Consider the following 12,011-nt stretch of genomic DNA (forward strand, 5'->3'; position numbering starts at 1 on the left):
GGATGGCTCCCTTGGGAAGCTCAGTCATGTCCTGCCCCAGCTCTCCAACACACTCGCGTATCATCCGCTACCCAACGCACCCTGGCCTGGGTCACAAACACCTCGAGCTCTGCTGACCATGGCCGACCCTGGGGGATGTCCCCTCTCCCACCTCCCCGCTTTGCCCAAGGGTAGCAGTGACACAGCAGGGCAAGCACAGCCCATGGTGCACACACGCTTGTTTTCTCCAAGTTATATTTAGTCCCACTCTCAAGCCAGTCTCTCCACCCCTTCTGCAGCCCTGTATTTAGTTACAAATTCACTACACGGGTGCGTCTGAGGTTTCCTGTGGTTGTTTATCAGCTCGACTACAGACGCTCGCAAAGAAAAACCCATGAATTGCACAGGAACAGAGCATGGAAAGCTGTTACCCCATCCGCGATCCTGTCCCCTCTTCCCATCCCACCACCAGTTACTGCCCCCATCCCAACAATTCCCATTCCTACAGTGGACACCCCAACTTGCTCCCGGTGCGAGGAAAGATCATACAAATACCATCGGCAGTAGCAGGTAAGCTGTTCAGCAGTGGAGCGTCCTGACAGGAGACGTGGCAAGCGCTCAGTCGCACGTGTGCTCACAGCATTTTGTCATGAGATGACAGATGTCCTGTGAAGCAGCCCATAATTCGCCACCCCCCTGGACCGCCCTCCCCCTTCGCGATGGGTTATGAAAGCAGCACATCAGAGGCTCCGTCTAACGTTACAGAGCCCTCACTGCGAGGCGGCTGCCCAGCCTGCCTTTCCTTTGAGCTCTGGTGAGAGCAGCTGGAGCACGAGTCTTAGATGGGAGCCAAAGAGAGATTTCTTCCCTGAAAGGGTTGAAAGGCTATTTCCCCCAAGCCAGTCTGAGTTTTTGACACTGCATCCTCCAGGCTGCTCAAAACCACAGTCGACAGCTCCTGACACACTGTGCAATTGCTCCTCCAGACCCAGAGCCACTGCTTACACTGGGACAAACTGATGCTGCAGCAAAATTGACACAGGGAGTCTGTTCGAGGTTGGTTTGACATCCTGTTTGCACCCTCCCCCTAAACCATGTCTGTTTGCCAGAGAAGGAGTCGCTATTTTTGGCCCGGATCCTGCCCTCCTGCCCAGCTGCACAGCTCAGGTAGGAAAGGGGGACAAAAGCAGTTTTCCAGCCTCCAGCCATCCCAGCAGTCCAGGCAACAGCAGCTCCAGGCTCCCCTGAGGACCTGGACCATGGCCAAGGATAAACACCAAGGGCAGGGTCTGGCTCCATCTTACCTCCCATCAGCCACCCCAGAGCAAGGTGTCTCAGTTAAAATGAAAACCATGCAAAACTTTTGTTACAAAACTCAGAAACCACATAAAGATCACCTGTCAGGGAGTGTTTAAGAGCCTCAAGTCTGGCCCCATTCGGACAGGCTGCTGGGGCGGAGGGGACCTGCAGAAGAGGTGAGGGGAACCACGCACACTGTGAACCAGCCTGGTGTTCCCCTTCTGGCCTCATCTTCAGCTTCAGCCCAAAACCTGGCAGGGCTTGTGGTTGCAGACAGCTCCAATATGAAAACAGATGCTCTCCCTCAAGCTCTCACTGCCAAGGAAACCTACATCTCGAGCTCAGACTCCACTTTCCAGCGACGCTTTGCTGTGCCGCTTGCCTGCTGGCTGCTCTGTCACGGCATGTCCCTGCCAGGAGACTCATGCCCATGGAAGGAGAAGGCAAGAATGGTTCCTACAGCTGTCTCACTAATGAAACACCTCTGCATCTCACCCTGCAGCAGACATGCATCTGCTCATCAGCACTGAATGAGCCCTGAAGCCCTTTGCTAAAGCTGGTGTGGAAGTCAAGCCGCTTCCTGGACACTAACGACTCTTTGGAGACTTCCTCGCCAACGTCACGTTTCATTCTTTCTAAGGAAAGAAACGAGTTTTCCGGAAGCATCAGCTTTTTAGATTTAGCATCTCTCTTTCCATTCCCAGAGTTGGCTTTGGAAAAAACAATCAGAGGGAAAAAATAAGTGCATTTTGAGAACTGCTGCCAGGTTTGCTTGCACAAACAGCCCAGGCAAGTGCTGTCCATCTAGGAGGCAAATAAAAGCAGGCAGAGCTCAGGCTCCAAAATGTGGCGAGCCTGAGAGAGGCCAGGCAGGAACCTGTCTACTTTCTGGAGACAGAAGGAGCTGTGAGGTGGCATGGCTGCTCCCTGCCTCCATACAGTCGCATTTCCTGAGCAAGACCACCTTTGTACATTAACTTCACCAGCAGAGTCACTGGTGCAGCCCCTTCACTTTGCAGACAAGCTCTGCATCACCAGCTGGGAGAAAGCAGCCACGCATTAACAGCAAATCCTTTACCTCACACAAAGAAATTTGAGGTTTAAAGAGCAGTTTCAGGGTGCATTCAGCATCTCACACTGTGGGGCGAGACGTGCTCAGGCAGGAGCTCACGAGCATGGCTGAGCTGGTGCCACAAACGTCACTGCTCCTTGCAGCGCTCTGGCAGCGTGGCTGGGGGTAGCACATTGGCACTCATTGGCCTTGCCCTGACCACAGGCACAATCTGAAGACCAAAGCGTGAGGGACCACCATGAGTGTACCTGTCCAGAAGCCTTAGTGGTGAATCCAGACTTAGGGCTTTTCTGTTCCAGGTGATGCAGCCATGTCTCAGTGCACTGCTGTTCCCTTCCAAGTGGAGCAGATTTCACCCAGCCTCTGCTGGAGCCTGCACTCAGGTGGCCACATCAGCACAGGGAAGGGCACAGGGGCTCAGGAGAGCTCAGAGCAGTTGCCCATGGGCTTGGAGGGCGACCAGAACCAGAATGACCCCAGTATGTTGTGCACAGCACCTTCCCCCAGTGTCAGCAGATGACCAGGCTACTGGTGTGCTCTTGGCATTGGGGTACAAACAACGTCACAACTGCTGACAGAGCTAAGACAGAGCAGGAAGAGAAGCACGAAGCAAGGAAGGGGCGGGTATATAATGTTGCTCCAGGAGGACAAGGTCAATAACAAGATTTAATTACACGGTACGGGCAACAACAGAAGTCACTGTTTTCGGTAGGACCATGAACACCTTCCAGTAATGCCAGTCTGGACTGAAGAATCACACCCGAGACTCAGAAGCAAAACTCGTCCCAGCACAGATCACTCGCAACAACAGCTCCCTTGGAGAGCTCCTGCCCAAATCATGTTTGATGGACGGTGCTGTCTTCCAGGCATGTCACACCTCAAAATAGAAAGATGTGACTCAGCCACCACGGCATCTGCCTTCAGAACAGCCATTTAACACCAGCATAGTGCTCAAAAGCAAGAAAAAAGAACTTCTGAGAAGAGAAAGAAACTCCTGAGAGCCCCTACATGTGGGTAGGAGATGTGGTCAGTGTTAGGAAGGCTGGACACAACCAAAATGAGAGTCTTCTTGGGTCGGCTTTTTTCCAAGCACTTGGAGCAGAGGAGCTCTAATTTTCTGTGAAAATCAGAACTCTCCTCTGTCAAGTCTGGCACACAGAGGAAATATCAGGGGGTGGTGATATCTCACTATGTCTCAGTGAGATGGCACACACGGCATCCCCCACCAAAGGGGCTGCAGGCAGGTCTGACATCAAGGTCTCTGTCACCAGTGGAGCGAGACCATGTCCAGCACAAGAGGACTCTGAGATAGCATTCACAGGACTCCCTGAAGGAAACCATCTGAATACAAAAGAGAAAATGGAAACTGCTCCAATGGGGATGTGCAAGTTGGTGCCTGGCAATGGGGAACTGTGGCCAGTTGCCTCCTCCACAGCCCTCCCATGAAGCAGATATTTTTTTAGTTTTGTAGCAAAAAAGAAAGCACCGTTTCTACCATTCAGCATTCAGTCAAATTAATGTTTGAGAGAAAGCTGTGCAGTTTGAACAGATTCACGTGGCAGACCTGGCCATATATTTCAGCAGACCAACCCATGTTTTCTTGCATTGCAGATGTAGGACGTACCTTTAGACACTCAGCGGGGACCTAAACTGTAAAGGCTAAATAATGTCATCATCATGTGGACCATCCACAAGAGGAACTCAGAAACTGCTCGAGAAAGCCTTGGGAGTCACGTACTCACTCCACCACCAAAGTACCAAACAAGTACACACCTAAAAGTTTGTGTAATACTCGGAGATGAAAAATCAGTCCCTGAAGCCCAGAGGCATTTGTTTCTGTGTTCAGACTTGGTCAAGAGGCAGAAAAGAAAAGCTGCTGCTTTGTCTCATAGGCGCTCAGAGAGCTCCCATGGGAGGCCAAAAGCATGCCAAGGAGGTGAGCGGTCACGGGGCGACAGCTCAGGCTCAGTGCCTCTGATGCAGCCAGAGGATCCTGCCAGAGGAAAACATTCAGCAGGGCACAGCGAGGAAGAGGACTAAAACCTGCCCATTGCACAGAGTTGGCTCACCAACATTTCTGTGAAACTTGGGCCCCAAGCAGTCCCCTTTTGGCTTTCTTTCTGGCCGCGACTGCTGCGTTCTCCTCGTTATCACTGCTGTCATCGCTGTTTATTGCCATGCGGCTGCTGCAGCATTCAGGGCCCCCGAGGGACAGATGAGGCCCTGGGCCAAGGGGAGGGGACGCCCGGCAGCCACACGACTGCACAGCCAGCCAGCGCTGGCACGTGTGCCACCCTGGGCTGCACCAAATCCAGAGCACAGCAACCCCCAGGCTCTGGGCTGGATGCACGAGCACTGCCTGTCCTACAGGAGCTGGGGTGAGAGCCAGCAGTGGCTGGGAGCAGCTCTGGGCAGGTGACTCCATTCCTTGCAACTGAGAGCTGTTTCACACAGAGCAAAATGAACAAGCATGAGGTAGTGCTGAAGCGGCCCCAGACCAGTGATGTAATTGACTCGCCCCATCTGTGCTGAGCAGTGAGCTGTGCTGGCTGGCTGTGGGGCATGCATGGGGGACATGTGTGCAGCAAGTGACCAGGGGCCATGAGCGAGTGCCAGAGCAGTAACAACACCGCAACTGCCTGTGCTGCTCCAAGGGTGCAGACAGTGAAGTCCCTGTGCTCCTCCCTAGGACAGGCTTCAGGGCAAACCCTGTTTTCCACAAGTATCACACTTGCTGGCAGGGTGCAGCAGAGGAAGCTTGCACAAATATTCCCTTCCTGCAGATAAGCAGCACGTTCCTCTCCTCCAGCACCACCAGTGTCCCTCCCCTAATTCACCCCGAGCAAGGAAACAGCACCCATGCCGTTTAAGGGCTTTCCAGGGTCTTTCACCCATGGGGATGCAGCACTCAACACACGCACTGCTGACCCCTAAGACATAAAGCACCCCCCAGTAAAAGCACAGCACTGGGACCCATAGAGTAGCAGACCCCCCTCAAATGAGCAGAGAAAGGACCGGGCAGAGGACAAGCACTGCATTTCCCCATGCACAGACCCAGGAGCAATGCACCCTCCAGGACTCTACCTGCTTCTTCAGGGCAGGCACTGGGAGCCCGGTGAGTCACACGTGTGCCCAAGGTCCCATCCAGCATTGGAGGGCAGAGCAGGGACCTGGAGGAGTCATCGCAGGGTCCGCTCTGTCCGGTGAGGAGGTCGGTGAGTGACAGGAGAGTGCCGGGGTGGCTGCCGGGCTCTGCAGCACACTTCAAAGTCTGCAAAGCGAAAAGGGAAGCGCCGGAGTTATTTCAAGTCAACTTCCTCTTTCACAGAGAAGTCCCTCAAGGAGAAAGCTGTCCCCGCGCAGATTGCACTCACTCGGTGCTCACTGGACGTGCAGGAGCAGGCGAAAGAAGGCTCAGCTGTGCCCTGCCTCTAATCCCCAGAAACCAGCCATGCAGGTCAGGCTGCTCCAAGACCAGCCTGTCCCAGGGGTATCTGCAGTGAGCCCTGGTGCTGACACAGCCTCGGCTGTGCCATGGACCACCCCGTGCTGGGACAACTTCTCCAGTGCTGCTGCCTCCCAGCCTAGGCAGAGCAAGTGCCTTGAGGCTGCACACCCAGCACCTTGAAATAAACAGTGTTGCTACGAGAGACAAGGAGGAGTCTGTCCAAGCAGACACTTTTCCAGCTCCCTGTTCCAAGCACCGTGTTTTGTGCCTCTGCCAGTGCCTCCCGCCCAGAACATCTCACTTGCATCTGCTTTAGCTCAATGCCAGCGCTGCCCTGCAGCTGCCTGGGGACACAGGGAATGCCAGCCCCTTCTAGGATGGGTTCATAGAGAAATTTGCTATTGCGTTGACAGAGGCGTTGGCTACACGTAGGTTGGAGCAGGTCTGGCTGTGCTCAGCAGGGTGTCACGTTGTCATCAGAAGTGGAGCTCCTGGGATGAGTCCAAATGGAGCCCAGGTGAGGCTGCTCGGGGCTGCTGAGGGACACCCAGTTAGGTCTAAGACTCATTTGCACGTTGGCATAAGCCCTCATGGGAGAGTTGTATGGACCTGGCAAATCCAACCCAACTCAGGAAATGAGTTGAGAAATACCCCTAGGGATGTGCCCACCAGCTCTTGCCCCACAGCGAGCCAGTGGGGCATGTGTGCACGGCCACGCTTCTCTGTGCAAAGTGCTCAGGAAAGCTCAGCAGCATTGGCTAACGCCTCCAGCTGGCGACTGCCACAACCAGTGCCGTCCTGCCATCCAGGGCCCTGCTAGGTCAGCTCAGCACCCCAAGTGTCACCTCCAGCAATGTTTAAGGCTTTGAGCTTTTTTGTAGTAAGTGGGTCGGGGGGAGAAAGTACTTCTAGAGGGAGCGTGGGAACTGCGGCTAATACTGTATAACTTCCCATCTTCTTTTACATGAGAAAAAGCATTAGGTATACTTACATACCTGGGCCCCAGATTTAAAAATAACCTACTTCCTTCCTGACTGGGAGAGAAAGGCAGGAGGAGGTAGTTTAACTGGCTGTCAGCGTTACTTGCATTCAATTCCCACCCATTGCACTGGTGCCAAGTTGCCGCACCGCGCAGCATCCCCTTCCCCTGGCGGGCTCACCACCCCGCACAGCCAAGCAGCCGTCCTGCGGGCAGGAAGGCTCCAGGGAAACAGCAGCAGCACACAGCAGCAGATGATAACATCCTCATTTCCTCTGTCTTGTTTACATTCATGTTCACTCCCATTCATGAAGGATACGCGCACGTGTCCTGGCCCTGGTACAGAATCAGCAGCGGCGCTGGTGGACCCCAGGCCAGCCCTGCAGACAGCGTGGCTGTGGCACATACACACGGGATCCTGTTTGCAAAAGATTTGTCCCTCCTAGCATCAAGATTAGCTTCTTCAACATGCCCAGGCCACGTTTTTGGGGCACTGGTCAATAGCTCACTGTCTTGTGCCTGTCCATCAGTCCTGTTGCCATGTTGCACCCATCCCTCCTCAACGAGTTTCCCAGCATGCAGGAGCTCTTGCCACAGGCAGGGACTGTTTCCTATGCAAGTGCCAGAGGAAAGTGAACTGTGAAGCCAATGCACTGACACAAGTCGGTGTATTAGCCCCATGTGGTTGCACAGGAGGGGCAAAGGTTGTCATCGCTGCATGGCACCAGGTGTGCTCTTGCTTTGGTGATGCTCCACAGGCATCTTCTGAGGCCAAGATCTCCCACTTGCTAGTGGATATTTTCATTCCTCACCTCTCAGCTGGCCACTGCAGGTCCCAAACCTAAACCCTCCCAATCCTCACTACAGTCAGGCCCTCGCTACTGCACAGCTTCCAAAGGATGCCAGTGAGTTTTCTCAACCGGTTCCTGTAGCACGCACCCAGCATCCCCCTCATTGCCATCAACTTTGGGATCCCAACCTGAAATTCATTTAGCTAAAGGATCCTTCTGGAGACCTTCCTCTCCTGCCTTTTCTGTACACACCATCTCTCGTCATAGCAGCAGCTAATTTCAGCATCATCATTCTCCAAGTGAAGGCTCATATTCTCTTGTGGTCACACATGTAACAGGGAGGAAGGGGTTTGTTCTCCATGTTTCCCGTCACAAGCTGCCAGTTCACAGCTGATGTCATTAGACATCAAAACACATCTGACTGCCACCCTGAGAGTGAGACAGGGAACTGTTAAACACTTCAGACACCATCATGCCTCTGCCAGCCTGTGCTGGCAACGGCGAGAGGAAGAGCCAGGTACGACCCTGCTCAAACAACGGCTTCAGCCAGAAGACCAAAAAAAATAGAAAAGAACCAAAATAAAGTAGAGAGAGAACCTCTTGTGTGGCAAGTGGCGTGGACTAGGTACAAAACAACTTTTTGTCCCTGCCACCGCTGTCCTCTGTGATTTACAGGTATTACAGGAGCACCATAAAGGGCCGTGCCTGTACGCTTCTGTGCATCAGAACACCACTTTAGAACTGGTCTGAATCCCCCTCACTTGGAAGAAGTCTGTCTTCCAAAATAAGCAGAAAGAGCTGACCTGAAGCACTCATTCAGGAGGGGCTTCCCAGCCCAGGAGGTGCTCCCTGCCCAGAAAGGGCCTTTCCTGCTGTGGGAGCAGCATGCAGCTCTCTCTCCTCTGGAGATGCTCCAGCCTGAACCCATGCCAGCAGCAGCTGCTCTCTGACAGAGAGCACGTTGTGCAGCCACCGTGCTGACACCAACACCAACGCCAGGCTGGCTCCCTTCCAGCAGTCATGCTCTGGCACCTCGCAGCCCCACCTCACAGCCTCAGCTCAGCACCAGCACCAATGGGGCTGCAGGAGCAATAACGGTGCTGCCAGGCCCGGCAGCAAGTGGAGCCAGCAGAGACAAATCTGTTTCGCCTCCCAATCACGGTGCTGATGTTTGGACCTCATTTTGGCTGCTGCTCCACACCCTGCAAACATACAAAGGTTCCTGTTGAAGAGTAGCTCTGGACACCTCTCCTCCTGCCCTGTTTTCTATTCATGGATGCTTTAGTTTTTCCTGCTTTCATTTTCCATCATTATGTGGCTGCTTTAATAGCATACCCAGTAAGTTGTCTGAGTTTCTGAGGGAAGTAAAGGTATTTGTGCAAAGAAAATGACGCTGTTTGAGCTCCACTCCTTCTAAACCACCCATCCTCCAGGGAAACCTCCTGGCAGATGTCCACGTCCCCAGTGCTTCAGTCAATGGATTATTTTTCTTACAGTTTATAAGGGAACAGGTCACAAACCAAGCAATATTTTGATGTTGCATTTCTATTTTCTGCCTTGGAGTTCAGCCCAATTCTAGTTTTACTTCGGCTTTAGCAAACGCAGAAGATGGGGGTATTTGGGGACAGAGAAAGCCAAGCAAACAGCCAGTTTGATGGAATTTAAGTTGCCTTTTTCATTTCTCCAAACTAAACCATCTCCAACACTGTTTTTCTTCTTGACTTGAAGAAATCCATAATGAGGAGATAGCAGCAGCATTAAAAAATAATAACAATAACAACAACAATAATAAATAATCATGGACATTTTAAGACTAAGCAGTGTCTCAGTATATCCTGCAAGTGTGGAAGATACCTTATTTGATGAAGACTGTACAGGTACTAGTACCAGGAGATGTGACTGCTCACTGATAGGTTAATAACAGTCTTGAAAATCCAGTCAAATTGATTGCAATAAGCATGAGCAAACAGCAGATAAGAAACCAGCAAGCTTTGTCTTTTCATCCCATCTAAAGACCAGCTCCCACCACCCTTGAGGCTGCAATTGCACGTCTGCTATGACACAACTGCCCAGCAGTGCAGGCGATGAAAAAAACCCGCTGCGAGTTGAGGTTACCCACTGGTGAGCAGGAAACTGAGGCATCTGAAGGAAACGAGTCCAGGGTGCTGGTGGGTGCTGTAGCTGCCTCGTGCTGATGAGCTGGATGAGGTGGTGGCGACTTGCCAGCGCTGAGAAAGAGATCAGCCACTTCATATGGTCAGAGATCACTTTTTGTCCAAATCTTAAGTGCTACGTGCATGTGCGCCAAAAGCTATAGGTTTCCGCTGCCCGCTGCTCACCCCTCCTGGGATCTTTTTCCCAGAAATTTATGGCTCTCCCATGGGTACTGAGGTGACAATTTTGGAATGAGATCAAATCCTTAAGCTTATTGGTTCTGCCAGTGATAATGTGCAACAGGAAGCAGCTCTTTTTAATCACAGCCACTCTGCTCCACTTCACTCTTTGAACTGATAAGCCGAGTGGAGAAGCTATTTCTGCAGTTGTTTTTCAGGATGGACAAGCAAGACTTTCAAAATCCTGCTTGAGCTTCCAATCTGCTGCATCAGGCAGAGGAAGGGGCAGACTATTGCTTGATCCCAAGGCTTGCTTTTTTGGAGAACCGCAGGACAGGGCTGGAGCCAGAAATCACCCCCCAGTACACGCCCAAGGCACAGCACCCGTCTCTGCTTCCCCTGCGTGGCCACCCCTGCCCATTCACCCTGCCAGACCTGAATGCGTCTTACAGTGTCCCTTATCATCAGCCTTCTCCAGCTGAGTCTAAACGTCTCCCCTCAGACCTGTCCATCATTTGGAGTTGGCAGAGGACAGGGGATGGGCCTAGCTGTTTCCTGCCAGTGGTGCTTCTCTTTACACCAGTAAAGCTGGACCTGTGACACCCAGGTGGAATGCAGCAGCTCAGAGTCAGCTTGGGACCTCCAGAATCCCTACAGCTTTTCCAGCAGAACTACTGCCTCACCAGCCCCTACCATGAGCTGCCACTCCTGTCCCAGGGGGAAGCTTGGCACTTGTCCCTATTGAACAGCAATTTATGGAGAGGTAAAAGGCCTGGACTCAGCTCAGTTCACTTTAAATGCCAGTTCTCTGCTGGAGTCACCATCCTGCTCGGTGTCACCTGTGAAGGCAATTCAGGTGCTCTTTGCTTCCTTTCCCATCTTGTTAATGAATGGATTAGAAAACCCCAGCAGGGACAGGTGCTGCACAGCCACTGTCCTCTATCCCCCAGCTTAGCAATGCCCCTTTGCTGTGGCTGTTGCACTCCCATTCAGTTTTCAGAGGGTGCACCAGGTCTGTGTTTCACCAGTCCCCTTACTGGCAGCGCAGGAGAGGCAGCAGCAGAAACTCCACCACACTCAGACAGCTCCTCAGCATCCTCAGCGTTCATTGTGCTGCTCTAGGTGCAAAACTGCATTGGCTTAAACTCAGTTTGGTTCTGATAATTCCCTCACTTCCCTGTTGTTTCCAGGTACTTGCAAAGGACTGGTTTGTTTGTGCTGGCATTTCCCCAAGAGCTGAATTAAGCTGAGCAAGCTCCAGCTCCATCCCCCTTTCCAAAGGCTGGTCCTCACTTGTCCTTCTCTAGTCTCACAACCTCACTTTTTTTCCACCCATTCCCAAAAGTCACTGCACAAGGCAGCCCTTAGCTGAGCCCAGAAGCACCTTGGCAGGAATTTCTTCACTTCAGGTGATTTGAAGCATTTAACACTCCTGAATGCACCTTGCATAAGGGGACCTGGCCCTGAAGTCACCAGCTCCCAGCTGGGCTCTTCTCTCATGCAAACATAACTTTAACATTTTCAACATCATCCACAGATAGCTTTCCCTTTGCAGCAATGACTTGACCAGCTTTTCTTTGTCTGTCTCTCACTGCTAACATGCTCACAGCATGAGCGTAAGTTGCTGTCATGCTCCTGGAGCCCAGTGTCTCCTTTGCCTTTCCTAACGCCAAGTTCCTTCTGCATTTGCTTTCTGTCACCTGCCTTCATTCCCAGCACCTCAGCCATGTCCTCCTTGTGGCAAGTCAGTGAAGAGTTTGCAGCTACACCAGGCGTGTCTGGTACCATATGTCCTTCTCTTTCCTCCTCACTGGGATGATCTGCATGTGTAGGACAAGGAAAATTATATTGTCCTCTTGGGTGAACCATAGGGAGATCTACTGGTGTCACCCAGTGAAAGCAAGGGCTTGCTGATGCTATCAAAGATACAGAAAGTTGTTTCCTGAAGAAGTAGAAGTGTTCGGTGATACCAATCACTGTCTTACCTTTGTAGTGGTGAAGAATTTCCCCACTGGAATCCCTTTGTAGGTGTTGGCTCATCCTTGTTGGGTTTGTCTCTGCTTCACAGACCAGCTCCATGTTTCTTAAATGGGGACATCACAACAAGTTT

Source organism: Mesitornis unicolor, unplaced genomic scaffold (genome assembly GCF_000695765.1).
Source record: "Mesitornis unicolor isolate BGI_N332 unplaced genomic scaffold, ASM69576v1 scaffold14607, whole genome shotgun sequence".
Classification (NCBI taxonomy): Eukaryota; Metazoa; Chordata; class Aves; order Mesitornithiformes; family Mesitornithidae; genus Mesitornis; species Mesitornis unicolor.